Raw genomic sequence first — 17,685 nt, 5'->3', positions numbered from 1 at the left:
CCAGTGACACACTTCCTCCAGCAAGGCTCCACCTGGAAATTCTGTAATTTCTCCAAACAGCACCTCCTAGAGACCAAGCGATGAACTACATGAGCCCATGTGGGATATTGTATACTCAAATACAATAGCTAACAACCAGCAACTCAGCCCTTCCCTGTGAAATACGTGTAACAATGTGTGTATCACCCTGGGATCTCTGCACATGATTATTTGACTCTAATTCCTCAGCCAGAAGACCTCAGTTCTAGTATTTCTCTCCTCCTGTTGCTAACAGTCAGCTCCCCTAATAAGGAAAGTTGTTTCTCCCAGTCTTTGCAGATGTCCCCAGATCCCGCAGTGATCTAGGACCACTGTGTACAAATGCACACCACCACGTGCTTCCTCACGTCTGGAGGATCAGAGCCTCTCAGTGTGGGATTCTGGATGCTCATTGCACCACCTTGCTGGTTCTCCAGGCCCTACCGACTTCTCCTGGCACAAGGTACCCCCTGTGTTAGGCAGCAACAAAATTCACCTCCTGGCCCCAAGACATGCTGAACACATGTCTTTACCACTGGGGTAAAAAGAAGAAGGGGTGATATCTATAGAAAGTGCTGGAGAGATGGCTCAGAGTATATACTGCTCTTGGGGTTCAGTTCCTGACACCTATGCTGTGTGACTCACAATCTCCTGTAACTCCAGCTTGAGGGTCTGAATCTCTTTTCTGACAGTCTCACAAACATTGCGCGCGCGCACACACACACACACACACACACACACACAAAGAGAGAGGGGTCTGGAATTTGATGAGCTTCTGAGCTCTGAATGTTTTTTTTTAATAACTCATTGAGTCCAAACCTGACAGAATCTTCCATTTTGTGTTTTCCTTTGACTCATCAATGTTTCTCACTTCATCAAGTCAGAGTTCTCCTCCACCGTTCTGAGCATCAACGAGCGCCCCATCATCTGCCATACTTGAGGAGCTTCTGCCTTTGCTAGCAGGGTTGGTTGACATTAATTTCTATGCCGTTTCAAATGAACAAATTTATTCTAACATCCAAATCCAAGTAACTTCCAGAACACCTCAAGAGCTTAGGACCTGGAGCTGGAGAGATGGCGTGGTTGGTAAATTTCCCGCCACACATGCATGAGGATGTTGTAGGAATCTGCTTGTTCATTCCCGGCTGCCAAACCAGAAATAACCACACAGACACTGTATTAATTAAACCATTGCTTGGCCTATTAGCTCTAGCTTCTTATTGGCTAACTCTTACATCTTATTTTAACCCATTTCTATTCATCTGTGTATCGCCACATGGCTGTGGCTTACCGGCAAGGTTCCATCTGGCATCTGTCTCTGGCAGGGGCTACATGGCTTCTTCCTGACTCTGCCTTCTTTCTCCCAGCATTCAGTTCAGTTTTCCCTGCCTAGCTCTACTCTGCCCTATCACAGGTCAAAGCAGTTTCTTTATTCATTAACCAATAAAAGCAACACATATACAGAAGGATATCCCACACCATGAGGACTTGAGCTCGCCGGCTCAGAACCCATGGTAAAACACTGGGCATCTATACTCACAGTGTTGCTGTGCAGAAGGGAACTGTAGATTTCTGAAGCTCATTGGCCACCTAACCTGACCAAATGTATAAACTCCAGGTTTAATTAGAGACCTCATTTCAAAATTAGAGACCTCTCTCATCTCCAAAAATAAAGCGCAGGGGCTGGAGAGATGGCTCAACGATTAGGAGAACTGGCTACTCTTCCAGGGGACCTGGGTTCAATTCCTAGCACCCACACGATGTCCTACGACCACCTGAAACTCCAGTCCCAAGAGATCCAGTACCCTCTTCTGGCCTCCAAGACATGCATGTGGTACACAAACTTACATGCAGGGGAAACATGTATATGCCTAATAAATTAATTAAAAAATAAGGTGAAAAGCAATGGGGGACTTCAACTAGAATTTAAAGGCATTTCTAGCTATAACTCCTGTGCAGTTTTACTTTGTATGTAGTGACAGCAATTGCTAACATTTTAACAAAGTTTAATTAAAACTGTTTTATTTTCAGTGAATATTGGCTATATAGCGGTAGAATCAGTTTATGGTGATTTTTATACAAAATCTGACCTGGTGTCAATCTGTAATATCTTTTCAAGTTATAGCTTAAAATTTGCTATATGATGGGTTACGCCTAGTGCTAAACATAATCTCTGCATGTATATTATCATAATTCTTTTTTTTAACTTCCTTTTTGTTTTATTGAGAAAAAAACAATTTCTGCCTCCTCCCAGCCTCCCACTCCTCCCCCCCACTCCTCTCCCCGTCCCCCCACTCCTCTCCCTCTCCCCCCACTCCTCTCCCCCTCCCTCTCAAGTCTGAAGAGCAGTCAGGGTTCCTTGCCCTGTGGAAAGTCCAAAGTCCTCCCCCCCTCCATCCTGGTCTAGGAAGGTAAACATCCAAACTGGCAGGCTCCCACACAGCCAGAACATGAAGTAGGATCAAAACCCAGTGCCATTGTCCTTGGCTTCTCAGCAGCCCTCATTGTTCGCCATATTCAGAGAGTCCGGTTTTATCCCATGCTTTTTCAGTCACAGACCAGCTGGCCTTGGTGAGCTCCCAATAGATCAGCTCCACTGTCTCCGTGGGTGGGTGCACCCCTCTTGGTCCTGACTTCCATGCTCGTCTTCTCCCTCCTTCTGTTCCTCATTGGGACTTTGGGAGCTCAGTCCAGTACTCCAGTGTGGGTCTCTGTCTCTATCTCCATCCATCGCCAGATGAAGGTTCTATGGTGATATGCAAAATATTCATCAGTATGGCTATAGGATAGGATCATTTCAGGTTCCCTATCTTCAGCTGCCCCAGGAACTAACTGGGGACCTCGCCTTGGGCACCTGGAAGCCCCTCTAGGTCCAAGTCTCTTCCCAACCCTAAGATGGCTCCCTTAATTAAGATATGTGCTTCCCTGCTCCCCTATCCAACCTTCCTTTATCCCAATCATCCCGTTGCCCCAAGTTCTCCCCATCCTACCCTTCTCACTTTTCTCTCCCCATCTCCCCTTACCCCCTCCCCCCCCCCACCCTTAAGATCCCGATTTTTGCCTGGCAATCTTGTCTACTTCCCCTACCCAAGAGGATAGCTATATGTTTTTCTTTGGGTTCACCTTCTTATTTAGCTTCTTTAGGATATCCAATTATAGACTCACTGACCTTTATTTAAGGCTAGAAACCAATTATGAGTGAGTACATCCCATGTTCATCTTTTTGGGTCTGGGTTACCTCACTCAGGATAGTATTTTCTATTTCCATCCATTTGCATGCAAAATTTGAGAAGTCATTGTTTTTACCGCTGAGTATTACTCTAATGTGTAGATATTCCATACTTTCTTCATCCATTCTTCCATTGAAGGACATCTAGGTTGTTTCCAGGTTCTGGCTATTACAAATAATGCTGCTATGAACATAGTTGAACAAATGCCCTTGTCAGATGATCGGGCATCTCTTGGGTATATTCCCAAGAGTGGTATTGCTGGGTCCAGGGGTAGGTTGATCCCGAATTTCCTGATAAACCGAAACACTGATTTCCAAAGTGGTTGCACAAGTTTGCATTCCCACCAGCAATGGATGAGGGAACCCCTTCCTCCACAACCTCTCCAGCAGAGGCTATCATTGGTGTTTTTGATTTTAGCCAATCTGACAGGTGTAAGATGATATCTCAAAGTTGTTTTGATTTGCATTTCCCTGATTGCTAAGGAGGTTGAGCATGACCTTAAGAGTCTTTTGGCCGTTTGAACTTCTTCTGTTGAGAATTCTCTGTTCAGATCAGTGCCCCATTTTTTAATTGGGTTAATTAGCATTTTAAAGTCTAGTTTCTTGAGTTCTTTATATATTTTGGAGATCAGACCTTTGTCTGTTGCGGGGTTGGTGAAGATCTTCTCCCAGTCAGTGGGTTGCCTTTTTGTCCTAGTGACAGTGTCCTTTGCTTTACAGAAGCGTCTCAGTTTCAGTAGGTCCCATTTATTCAATGTTGCCCTTAATGTCTGTGCTTCTAGGGTTATACCTAGGAAGCGATCGCCTGTGCCCATCTGTTGTAGGGTACCTCCCAATTTCTCTTCTATCAGGTTCAGTGTGCTTGGACTGATATTGAGGTCTTTGATCCATTTGGACTTGAGTTTTGTGCATGGTGATAGATATGGGTCAATTTTCATTCTTCTACAGGTTGACATCCAGTTGTGCCAGCACCATTTGTTGAAGATGCTTTCTTTCTTCCATTGTATACTTTTAGCTCCTTTATCGAAAATGAGGTGTTCATAGGTTTGTGGGTTAAAATCTGGATCTTCTATACGATTCCATTGGTCGACTTCTCTGTTTTTATACCAATACCAAGCTGTTTTCAATACTGTAGCTCTGTAGTAGAGTTTGAAGTCAGGGATGGTAATGTCTCCAGAAGTTCCATTATTATATAAGACTGTTTTGGCTATCCTGGGTTTTTTGTTTTTCCATATAAAGTTGATTATTGTCCTCTCAAGATCTGTGAAGAATTTTGATGGGACCTTGATGGGGATTGCATTGAATCTATAAATTGCCTTTGGTAGAATTGCCATTTTTGCTATGTTGATCCTCCCAATCCAAGAGCAAGGGAGATCTTTCCACTTTCTGGTATCCTCTTCAATTTCTTTCTTCAATTCCTTAAAGTTCTTGTCAAATAGATCTTTCACTTCCTTGGTTAGAGTTACCCCAAGATATTTTATGCTATTTGTGGCTATCGTGAAAGGTGATGCTTCTCTGATTTCCCTCTCTGCTTCCATATCCTTTGTGTATAAGAGGGCAACTGATTTTTTTGGAGTTGATCTTGTATCCTGCCACATTACTAAAGCTGTTTATCAGCTTTAGGAGTTCTTTGGTGGAGTTTTTGGGGTCACTTATGTACACTATCATATCATCTGCAAATAATGAAAGTTTAACCTCTTCCTTCCCAATTCGAATCCCCTTGATCCCCTTATGTTGTCTTATTGCAATTGCTAAAACTTCAAGCACTATATTGAAGAGGTATGGAGAGAGTGGACAGCCTTGCCATGTTCCTGATTTTAGTGGGATGGCTTTGAGTTTCTCTCCATTTAGTTTGATGTTAGCTGTCGGTTTGCTGTAAATAGCTTTTATTATATTTAGGTATGACCCTTGTATCCCTAATCTCTCCAAGACTTTTATCATAAAGGGATGTTGAATTTTGTCAAAAGCTTTTTCAGCATCTAATGAAATGATCATATGATTTTTTTCTTTCAGTTTATTTATATGATGGATTACATTGATAGATTTTCATATGTTGAACCAGCCCTGCATCTCTGGGATGAAGCCTACTTGATCATAATGGATAATTTTTCTAATGTGTTCTTGGATACGGTTTGCCAGTATTTTGTTGAGAATTTTTGCATCGATGTTCATGAGTGAGATTGGCCTGTAATTCTCTTTCTTGGTTGAGTCTTTGTGTGGTTTTGGTATCAGAGTGACTGTAGCTTCATAAAAGGAATTTGGCAATGACTCTTCTGTTTCTATATTGTGAAATACATTAAGGAGTATAGGTATTAGGTCTTCTTGGAAGTTCTGGTAGAATTCTGCATTGAAACCATCTGGTCCTGGGCTTTTTTTAGTAGGGAGGTTTTTGATGACAGCTTCTAATTCTTTGCGACTAACAGGTCTATTTAGATTGTTCACCTGGTCCTGGTTTAGCTTTGGTATATGGTATTTATCTAAAAACGTGTCCATTTCTTTTACATTTTCCAGTTTTGTGGCATACAGGCTTTTGTAGTGAGATCTAATGATTCTCTGAATTTCCTCTGTGTCTGTGGTTATGTCCCCCTTTTCATTTCTGATCTTATTAATTTGCATATTCTCTCTCTGCCGTTTGATTAGTTTGGATAGGGGTTTATCAATTTTGTTGATTTTCTCTAGGAACCAGCTTTTTGTTTCATTGATTCTTTGGATTGTTTTCTGTGTTTCTATTTTGTTGATTTCAGCCCTCAGTTTGATTATTTCAAGTCTTCTACTCCTCCTAGGTGAGTCTGCTTCTTTTTTTTCTAGAGCTTTCAGGTGGGCTGTTAAGTCTCCAATGTGTGCTTTCTCTGTTTTCTTTAAGTGGGCACTTAGTGCTATGAACTTTCCTCTCAGGACTGCTTTCATAGTGTCCCATAAGTTTGAATAGGTTGTTTCTTTATTTTCATTGAATTCCAGGAAGACTTTGATTTCTTTCTTTATTTCTTCCTTGATCCCGGTGTGGTTCAGAAGTTGACTGTTCAGTTTCCATGAGTTTGTAGGCTTTCTGGGGGTAGCATTGTTGTTGAATTCTAACTTTAATCCATGGTGGTCTGATAACACGCAGGAGGTTACGAATATTTTTTTGTAACTGTGGATGTTTGCTTTGTTACCGAGTATGTGGTCAATTTTTGAGAAGGTTCCATGAGCTGCAGAGAAGAAGGTATATTCTTTCCTATTTGGGTGGAATGTTCTATAGATGTCTGTTAAGTCTATTTGATTCATTACCTCCATTAATTCTCTTGTTTCTCTGTTAGGTTTCTGTCTGATTGACCTGTCCATTGGTGAGAGAGGAGTGTTGAAGTCTCCTACTATTAGTGTGTGCCGTTTGATGGCAGCCTTGAGTTTTAGCAATGTTTCTTTTACATACGTGGGTGCTTTTATATTAGGGGCATAGATATTCAGGATTGAGACTTCATCATGATGGATTGTTCCTGTTATGAGTATAAAATGTCCCTCTCTATCTTTTCTGATTGATTTAAGTTTGAAGTCAACTTTGTTAGAAATTAGTATGGCCACACCTGCTTGTTTCTTGGGTCCATTTGCTTGATAAGCCTTTTCCCAGCCCTTTACTCTGAGTAGGTGCCTGTCTTTGTGGTTGAGGTGTGTTTCTTGTAAACAGCAGAATGTTGGATCCTGTTTTCGTATCCAATCTTTTAGCCTGTGCCTTTTTATAGGTGAGTTGAGTCCATTGACATTAAGTGATATTAATGACCAGTGGTTGTTAACTCCGGTCACTTTTTTAGTAGTAGAGTTTGTGTGTTTCCCTTCTTTGAGTTGTTCTGGTGAAGGGTCTCTAGATGTTTGAGTTATTGTGGTCATTGTTGGATTCCTTGGTTTGTGATTTTCCTTCTATTACTTTCTGTAAGGCTGGATTTGTGGTAACGTATTGTTTAAATTTGTTTTTATCCTGGAAAATTTTGATTTCTCCATTTATAGTGAACGAAAGCTTGGCTGGGTATAGTAGTCTGGGCTTGCATCCATGGTCTCTTAGTTTCTGAAGTACATCTATCCAGGACCTTCTGGCTTTCATGGTTTCCATAGAGAAGTCAGGTGTAAGTCTGATAGGTTTACCCTTATAAGTAACTTGACCCTTTTCCTTTGCAGCTCTTAATATTCTTTCTTTATTCTGTATGTTTTGTGTTTTGATTAATAAATGACGAGGAGATGGTTTTTTTTGGTCCAGTCTATTCGGTGTTCTGTATGCTTCTTGAACCTTCAAAGGAATATCTTTCTTTAGGTTGGGAAAGTTTTCTTCTATAATTTTATTAAATATATTTTCTGGACCATTGAGCTGTACTTCTTCTCCTTCTTCTATCCCAATTATTCTTAGGTTTGGTCTTTTTATTGTGTCCCCGATTTCCTGAATGTTTTGTGATGAGGATTTGTTGGTTTTGCTGTTTTCTTTGATCAGTGTGTTTATTTTCTCTATGGTATCTTCAGTGTCTGACATTCTTTCTTCTATCTCTTGTAATCTGTTGTTAGTACTTGTCTCTGTAGTTCCTGTTCGTTTACCCAGATTTTCCATCTCCATTCTTCCCTCGGTTTGTGTTTTCTTCATTGCTTCCATCTCATTCTTCAAGACTTGAACCGCTTCCCTAACCTGTTTGATTGCTTTTTCTTGTTTCTCTTGGTTTTCTTGCGTGTCTTTGAGCGATTTATTCATTTCCTCTACCTTTTTGTTCGTAATCTCTAATTGTTTATGGCAGTTTTCACCTCCTGTTTAAGGTCCTCTATTATTTTCATATAGTTCACTTTTGAGTCGATTTCTTCTATTTCTTCTGGAGTAGGGTGTACAATTCTTCTTATTTCGGGATCCCTGGATTCTGGTGGTGTCATGTTGCCTTTCAGGTTGTAGGAGGAATTCTTGCCTTGGCGCCTTCCCATCTCTTCCTTCAAATGGAGCCAGGAAAGGCCTGGTGTCTTGGTCCAGTCTCTCCTGTGATTGACTCTCTGGGTGTATCTCTTCAGTGTAGAAGCAGGAACCGTTCCCGTCCTGATGGGATTCCTCAGCAACTAAACAGGGCCGCTAGGTAGCCCAATGATCCGGGGGCAAAAGGATGAACGGAGCAAGGGGGGGGGGGCGATATCCAGAAGAGTACCGGAAGCCTGGCGCAGGAGCTGAAGGTGCACGGGCTCCCTTACAGGGGACCCTGAGGCCTGACCGGTAGGCAGGCACTCACCGCTCTGGGTGGGTAGCCTTAGTGTAGGAGCTTAAAACTGTTTTTGAGCACTGTTCCTATCATACAGCAGGGCAGGGTTGGGGAGGGGGGCTGGGGTGCTGGATCGTGCAAAAGAAAGACAGCCCTGCAGAAGGAGCTGGGGGAGGGGGGTTTGTGCTCTCTTCCGGGACAGTCCGCCCCTGGATAGCACACACTCACTTGTCCAGATGGAATTCCTCAGCAACTAAACAGGGCCGCTGGTAGCCCAATGATCCAGGGACTAAGGATGAATGGAGCAAGGAGGGAGGGGGGGCGGGGCGGTATCCAGAAGAGCCCCTATTATCATAATTCTATTTAATTACTTTTATAGACTAGGAAAGTAAAATTTGTTAAATGAGTATGTATGAATGACATGGGCCACTTAGCAATAAATCTGACGGGCATTAGTCAGGAGAGCCCAGCGCCGGCCCTCCTGCTGGCAGACAGTCGCAGGATTGTAACTCTTCTCACAAATGTCTCTGGCCCTCCATAGTACTGCAGAAAAGTAGCTCCCAAGAGCCTGAGCCTGGCTGTGGCATTCCGCTAACTCTCTCTTCATTCATTCATTCATTCATTCATTCTATTCATGTAACAAGCACTCCATAGGCCGAGGGATGTCCTGGGTGTTGGTGCTGATACCATGTGGGGACAAACAGTAGCCGGATCCGTGTGAGTGCAGGGCACGTGGTCAGGGAATGAGGAGGGTGCAGAAGTCTAAGGGTCATTCGAGGGAGAGTCTTCCTGGAAATAGGGAGGGGCATGCCATGCAGAGATCTGGGAACAGACACCCTGACAACACCCTGGCAAATGCCCAAGCCAGCATAGACAATACCAAAAAGCATCTGTGAGAGCTATGATGCTTTCAGTAATGACGGTCTCATGAAAGATAAAGAAGTACAAGCACGGCAGGGAGGACAATAGACCCGTGGAATTGTACTTCCTGGTGGCTCTGCCACTGCCGGCTGGGTTTCCTTGTGTCTCTGTGTGTGCATTCATTAGCACAGGGCGGGCATTGTTAACTGCATCACTGCTTGCACAGGGCATCCTTACTGAGCCCTTACAAGTGTTAGCTGGCACAGCACAGGCAGCTCAAACGGTAATAGGCCCTTGCTGAGCCAGGCTAATTGCCATATCAGCATCCCTTCCCGGCATTGCCAATCACATGGAGGAGACTGATCGTGGTTCCCTGGGTTTTATACAACAGTGGCTCACAACAAGAAGTGTTTTAGCATTATTCGATTGGCATTCCGTGATTGCGCATTTTTCTCTGGGGGATTTGGAGCTGTCACACTTAGGTTGGGGTGCTGTGGGCATCAGTGGGACACAGGAAGCAGTGGACAGGGAAGCTTCCCAAAGCAGAGAATCATCTGGTCCAACGGAACTTGCAGCCATAGAGAAACCGTCCTCCGTGTGGGTTTCTCTTGATCTCTTCACTCCTATCCAGATGAATGAGCTGCCAACCTGCATGTCTAGACTGAAGACAGGCCAGACCCGAGGCTTCCGACCTTTCCTAGCCACCTCAGTAGGGTGGTAGGGTAGGTCAGGAGAGGACAAGTCGGATTCCTTCTGGACTATGGTTCCTGAGAAGTTAATCATGTCCTATTTGAGGGCTTCGTGCCAATGAACCTTTGGGTATCATTAATTTGGGACTAAGTGAGTTATTAAAAAGACAAAACAAAGCTGGGAATGGTGGTGCACACTTTTAATCCCAGCACTTGGGAGGCAGAGGCAAGTGGATCTCTGAGTTCACTACAGAGAGTTCCAAGACAACCGGAACTACACAGCAAAACCCTGTCTTGAAAAACAAAACAAAACGAAAAAAGAAGGAAGGGAGGAAGGAAGGAAGGGAGGGAGGAAGGAAGGAAGGAAGGAGGGAAACAAGGAATTGGGGGTAGGGATGAATATGATCAAAATATGTTGAACGTATATATGGAATTCTCAAAGGATCAGTTTTCTGCATTTAAAGTACAGAGCTGTGTCGTGAGAGGCGAGGAGAAAGGAGTTCAAGACAGAGGTGCAGGCAGACAGGCAGACTGGGACCCTCCATTCCCAGGTAGCGCTGGGCCCTAACCTGCAGCTCGTGCCTTTATTAATTCAGGCATCCGAGACCAGAAGAGGAAATGCCTTAGAGGCCACAATGTGGTCATTTAGAGCACTGAGTAAAAAACCAGCAGGACCAATGAAGGCAGAAGCAGGTGGGCCAGGAAAACCATCAGACATGCTGAGGACACGGGACTCAGGCCTGGGTGTCAGAGGACTCTCGGGGCTCACAGGACCTGTGTTTCTGTTTGGTTTATTCCCGCTGTCACCCGCCCCCCTTCACTGATATTCTCAGCAACCTTCAACAGTTTGACTTTTAAAAAATGATTTTACATTTCCTTATTTATTTGTGTGCGTATGGCTGTGTGGGAAGACAGATGAGAGGGCGTGGGTGCACACATGCCACCGAATGCATGCGGAAGTTGGGAGGCAACTTGTGGGGGAGTCATTTGGTTCTCTCTTTCCACCACGTGGACCCTAGGGATTAATTGCCAGGCTTGATGGCAAGCCTGCTTATTTGCTGAGTCATCTTGCTGGTTCCTCAAATGCTTGTATCTCAGACTCATGTATCTGCCATGTTCTGTTGCCCCTAGGAGGACACAAGCGACTGTCATTTCTAAGTTTCCTGCTCCCTTCCATTTCCATTCCCTTGGCTGTGACAGCCAAGCGCCGCCACCGACAGTGTATGCTTTCTCCACTACCCTTAATCCTGCTAGATCCTTCCCTGTCCCTCTCTTTTTCTTTCATTTGTCATCTGCCGAAACGGTATTCCCTAGTCAGCATCAACCAAATGTGATGAGATAAACCCACAAATGAGAGCAATTTGATTTTTTATTAATTTTTTTTTCATTTATTTTACAAACCAATCACAGTTTCCTCTCCTTCCTCTCTTCCTGTTCCCTCCCCATCCTCCCATCTAGTCCGGGCCCCATCCACTCCTTCTCCATTCAGAAAGGGGCAGGCCTCCCATGGGAGTCAACGAAGATGGCATATCACATTGAGGCAGGACCAAGCTCCCTCCCCTGCATTAAGGCTGCCCAGCACAGGAAATCGGTTCCAAAAACCCAGCTCAAGTGCCAGGGACAGGTCCTGATCCCACTGCTAGGAGCCCCACAATCAGACCCAGTTACATAACTGTCATCCACATGCAGAGGGCCTAGGTGGGTCCCATGCAGGCTCCCTAGCTTTTGGTCCAAAGTCCGTGAGCTCCCATTAGCTCAGGTCAGCTGTCTCTGTGGATTTTCCCATTATTATCTTGATCTCACCCTGGCTCATACAATCCCTCCTCCCTCTTGTCAACTGGACTCCCAGGTCTTGGTCCAGTGCTTGGCTGTGGATCTCTGCATCTGCTTCTCTCAGTTACGGCATGAAGACTGGGAGCAATTTTAAACTGGAAAAAAAAAACTATGAAAATGTTGATTATTGGTGACTTAGAATAATGACAAGCCCTGACTTCCACATGCACACATGTACACATGCACACATACACATGGACATGCACACACACACACACATACTTGCAAGCATGCACACACAGATGTACACATATCACACACATATGCAATAGATACTGATTCTCCCTAGGTTCTACCAAGCAGAACTCTAACCCTCATGGGTGGTCGGTGACCCGGCTGCCACACCAGTTTTCACCTTCTCACCATCCTGAGAGAACCATAAGGAAGCTGGCTTACTGTTTGTGTTTTAATTTATAACAGGAAGCAGTAGGTGCCGTGGGTCCTTGGAGCTTCAGAAAGGCTTGTCCCTGCCTCATTCAATCAATTCGGTTATGAGGAGACAAACACTGGATGGAGTGCAACAAAGACCTCTGTTCTTTTACCAGGGACTGAACTGCAGGGAGGGAACCAAACGGTAAGAACTTTATAGGTGAGAGGAGGTGGGAGGGGGAACGAACGAGAACAATCTAGAAATAATTAACCTGAAATTTTGAAATTTAAATTTAACTGGACTTCCTCTGTGAGAACCTTAACTATGTCCATTTGTAAGTTACGAAAAGAATATATATATATACACATATAGACACACACGCACACACACACACACACAAAAAAAATATATATATATATATATATATATATATATATATATATATTTGCCCAAACACATTTGACAGAGGAAAATTTCATTTTCTCAATACTCTGTATCTGTCAGGAGAGTGTTTTGAGAAAGGCCAGGCTTGGGAATGCTGAATGCCCGGATGGGCCTCTCACACTGCCTTCTCCTTGCCTGCTCCCATCCCCAAGCCAGCAAGTGCCTGGTGAGGAAAAATCACTTGCTAAGACAGCTGCCTTCCTGTGTCATTTATAACAGTCTGCCTCAGGGGGTCGGAATCCCTTCCCCTGCTCCTCAAAACCCTCCCTGCCCTCTTGGGACTACACTGCACCTCCCTTTCTTCCCCAAAGAGAAACCTTGGGCTAATGAACCCCTCCACTCCCCGACGCCAAACATCTGAGTGCTCCTTCCCCCTCCCTTTTAAGGCCAGTCCCACGCTTGGAGCTTCAACCCTAACCCTCCCACCTTCTGAAGAACTGTCTGGTTTTCAAGTTTACTCCTTTTCTCTAAAACTCGGATTCTCTTCAGCTAAATCCTCCCCTTTGGTTCCATGCCCACAGTGCTCTCCCTTCTTGGGAGAACCGGAACCGCCCCTTTCCATATCTACAGACTAGCCCTCTCCTCGCCTACTGGACCACAGTGCCCTTAAGCAGTATCCATAGCCATTCGCCTCTGCTTGCTCCTTAGCCCACTACAGTCTGGATCACCACCTCCTGCCTTCCCCTGAACCAGCCCTCACTGGCCCGAAAACCCAGTTCCGCGCTGTTGCTGTTCCTGCTCTAGTACACGCATTCCTGCGCTTCCCTCTCCTCCCCTCTCCTGGAACATCTCTCCCACTTCCTCCTTAACCTCCCCACCACCACCACCCGCTCTAGACACCACTCCGGCCTCTGCCTCCTCTCTGCCTTCCGTGTTATGTCCCCTTTTCCTAGCTACTAAATGTTGGAGTCCTTAGGCACAGGCATAAAGTCTCTTCCTTTTTCATTGGGGACCTGCTATTTACCTCCCCTGGGCCGCAAATTGTAGATGACTTACACATACACATCCCTGACCCAGACTCCCATAGCCCTGGGTCTGTACAATCCAATAACTCCACTCTGTAGGGAAGAAAAAAAAAGTTCAGAGAGTCCAAATCCCACAGTATAGTTAGAAAGCCTCACAGCTTATCCTGTGGGTGCCGCCTCATTCCCCCTTAGGTCCTGCTCCTGGCTCTTAAATCTGTGGCTTTCCCAGTACCACGCGAGCATCTTCCTTCTGTTCTGGACCACGCTGTTTGTACTACACAGGCACCATCCTCCGCGTGGCATATCACATCCTTTCTCCCACGTGAAACCAGTCCCTCTGTTCCAACACCAACGTCTGTGGCGTTTAAATCATTATCTTCCTTCGGCCCCAAGGGAAGCCCCTCTCGGGTTTCTCCGGCTTGGCCCTCTCTATCAGTTACTGTCCTCGTGGCTGTGACTAAAAGGTCTGACTAAAGCAATGTGAGGATGGAAAGGTTCGTTCCGGGTCACAGTTTGAGGGTTCATCCTTCAGAGCAGAGGAAGGCACGGCGATAGACTGGGAGGCAGGGGGTCACCTTGTGTCTGCTCAAGGAGCAGACAGCAGTGGATGGCAGTGCTTCATTGCTCAGTTTACTTGGAGTCAGTGCAGGACACGCACGCACGCACAGGCACGCACGCCACAGAACGGTGCTGCCCACAATTAAAATGGCTCTTCCCACCTCAGTTAACCTAATGTCAGTAATCCTAACCTAATCTTCACACCCCTCTCACGCATGCCCAGAACCTTGTCTCCTGCGTGACTCTAGACCCGTCAGGGTGACAATATTAACCACCACACCCACTAAGTTCTCGCTGGATGCCATTGCAGTCAGCTTCCCACCGTCACAGCAAGTGTTGCTCTGTCGTAAAACTACCCAGGTCACAGGAGCACTGAGGGATTATTTTATCGACTGTGATATATCTACACCCGGCACAGTTCCTGACCCGTACCAAGCAATTAGCAAATACTTGCTTATGTACTCACGAGATATAAGCACAGTAGCTAACTGAGGCTACGTATTAAGACCTTGTCTCAAAGATTAAAATAAAATAAACAAAATAAACCCATTAATGGGGGGCGGGGGGGAGGTCTCTAGAATGACCGCCCTTCTGAATCTGATTTCAGTTAAGTTATGCCCAAAAGGCTCATTCTTCATATAACGTTTAGGGGAAGGGAAACACATTTAATCAATAATAGAAACTTCCATTCTGAAACATACAGCAACATGTTTAAGGATCCAGATAACAAAGAGCCAACACTTCACTCACTTCCTGTTTGATAGAAATAAAGGAAATTGGATCTTAAAGCTAATGGCTTAAAACACTGCGGGTCAAGTAGGTTGGGGGTGTGCTCCCCACGTGGAGATTCAAACACTTGGGTTGACTAATGTTTCTAATGGTGGAATGACTGTAGCCCAAAGGGCTGACATTCTCAAGTTTTCTGGAATGTAAACTATTCAAGTGCTCCTACATGCTTCCGGAAACTCCCTGTCCACCGCCAGCAACTTGTTTTTGTTTTTTGCCAAATCGAACAGAAATTTTCCAGCCTGGTTGTTGTTTTGTTTTCTTGCTCCCCCACTGACATAAAAATGGGCCCTACTCTATGTTACTCCATGCTGTGTAAAACTGCAGGTGTCTGTCGAGCTGTGCCTTGCCCTGGGAGGTCCTTTGATTTCATTTGGAAGTCAAACGTGGTGGCAAGCTCCTGTAAACTCATGGTCAGGAGTCAGAAGCAAGAGGATGGTGACTTCAAGATTAACCTTGGCCACATATTAAGACTGTCTCAGAAATAAAAATAAAATAAAACAATATGGGAAATAAAAGCCTCCCTTCCAAAAACCAGGTCCCAGTTCTGGATTAGAAACCCTACTTACCCAGAAAAGGCCAAGAATGTTAGGTTCCAGATGCTTCTACCTGGCCCACTCCTAGGATCCACACCAGGAGAAGCAAGATGGAAAGAGCAGGGGCTCCTCCTGTCTGCATCCTGTCTGCACTCCAGAGTTCCCTTGTGCTCCAAGGCCAGCGCAGCCCTTCAGAAGAGGACTACTCTGGCAAAGTGGCAGATTCTGTTCCGTGATATGGGGAGGCCTTAAGAACAGGGGGCTCAGCAGCTCTCCCTAAAATAACTTATTTAAAAGAAAACCCAGTGCTGTTCATGCCCCCCCCAGATGTTGTCAGAAGCAATAGAAGGACCCGGGAAGATGCTCAGTTGGTGCGGTGCTTGCTACATAAGGTGAGGACCTGCGTTGAGATCCACAGCACCCTGTAAAAGTGTGAGCACAGCATATGCCTGAACCCAAGGCTACCGTTACTGAGACAGGGGGATTCCCTGAACTTCCTGGCCAGTTAGCCTTGCCAAATTGGTGAGCTTCAAGCACAAACATGAGAAACATGTCTGGAAAAATAAGATGGAGGGGCTGGAGAGATGGCTCCATGGTTAAGAGCGCTGTTGCTCTTTCAGAAGAGCCCAGATCAGCTCCCAGTAATCACATGGCAGCTCACAACCACCCATAAGTCAGGCTCCAGGGCTGGTGGTGTGCTCCGGCCTCAACAGACACCAACACACACCGTACAATACAGACAAGCAGGCACACAAGCATACATATCCCTGGCTGGCCTGGAACTCACAAAATATATCATGCTGGCTTCCAATCCATGGAGCTCTGCCTAGAGATGGTGAAGTCAGGAATGCTGTGGCGAGCTGGTCTCCAGCTCAGTAATATGGCAGAGCAGTTGCTAGGATGCATAAGGCCCTGACCATCAGGAAGGAGTATGGCTGTGTGTCTGCCCCAGAACCAACACTGAATAGAAATGGGCAAGAGGGGTTTATGAACCTGCAATCCATCATTGGATTCTCTCCTCACAATTACATCTTAGCCAAGGGATTTAATTTAGCAACATCAATATGGGACTGCTGGTACTTGTGCCCCCTGGTGGATGCATTAGGAAGTACATGCTGTCACTGTAGGTTTCTTGTCAAAAATATTCCAAAAATCTCAACAAGGACAACAGTCAGCTAAGGAACCTGGGACAGGAGACTAGCCTGGACTCTTCAAAACTGTCAACACCGTGAAAGACAAAAGGGGAATTTGACCTGGTGAAGCAGGCCTGAAACCTAGCTACTCTGACTTGAGGAGGGGCTGAGGCTTGAGAATTGCAAGCCCAAAGCTGTTTAGGCTACAGAGTGAGTTAAAACTCAGCTGAGGTAATCAATAACACTCCCTCTCAATATATAAAGTAAAAAAGAGAACAAGAGATGTCACTCAGTGGTACCCTAAGCTCCTGCTCAGGGTATACAAGTCTGTAGGTTCAATCCCCAACACAAAAGAAGGTGGAGAGAAAAGGATTTTAAAAGTCAGTTGATTCAATGCAATGCCCATCAAAATCCAAGCAAAATTCTTCATAGACTTCGAAAGAACAATACTCAACTTCATATGAAAAAGCAAAAAAAACCAGAAGAGCCAAAACAATCCTGTACAATAAAAGAACTTCTGGAGACATCACAATCCCTGACTTCAAACTCTAACGCAGAGCTACAGTACTGAAAACAGCCTGGTATTGACATAAGAAGAGACAGGAGGACCAATGGAACCGAATAGAAGACCCAGATATTAATCCACACACCTCTGAACACCTGATTTTTGACAAAGAAGCAAAAAATATCAAATGGAAAAAAGAAAGCATATTTAACAAATGGTGCTGGCATACTTGGATATCAACATATAGAAGAATGAAAATAGATCCATATCTATCACCATGCACAAAACTCAAGTCCAAATGGATCAAAGACCTCAACATAAAGCCAGCCACACTGAACCTTATAGAAGAGAAAGTGGGAAATACACTTGAACACATTGGCACAGGAGACCACTTCCTAAATATAACCCCAATAGCACAGACACTGAGAGAGACAATTAATAAATGGGACCTCCTGAAACTGAAAAGCTTCTGTAAGGCAAAGGACATGGTCAACAAGACAAAATGACAGCCTACAGAATGGGAAAAGATCTTCACTAACCCCACATCAGACAGAGGTCTGATCTCC

The sequence above is a fragment of the Microtus oregoni genome, unplaced genomic scaffold, assembly GCF_018167655.1.
Source record: "Microtus oregoni isolate MIOR12 unplaced genomic scaffold, Mior012 000004F_ref0000308, whole genome shotgun sequence".
NCBI classification, from domain to species: domain Eukaryota; kingdom Metazoa; phylum Chordata; class Mammalia; order Rodentia; family Cricetidae; genus Microtus; species Microtus oregoni.
This window is presented reverse-complemented; position numbering follows the sequence as displayed.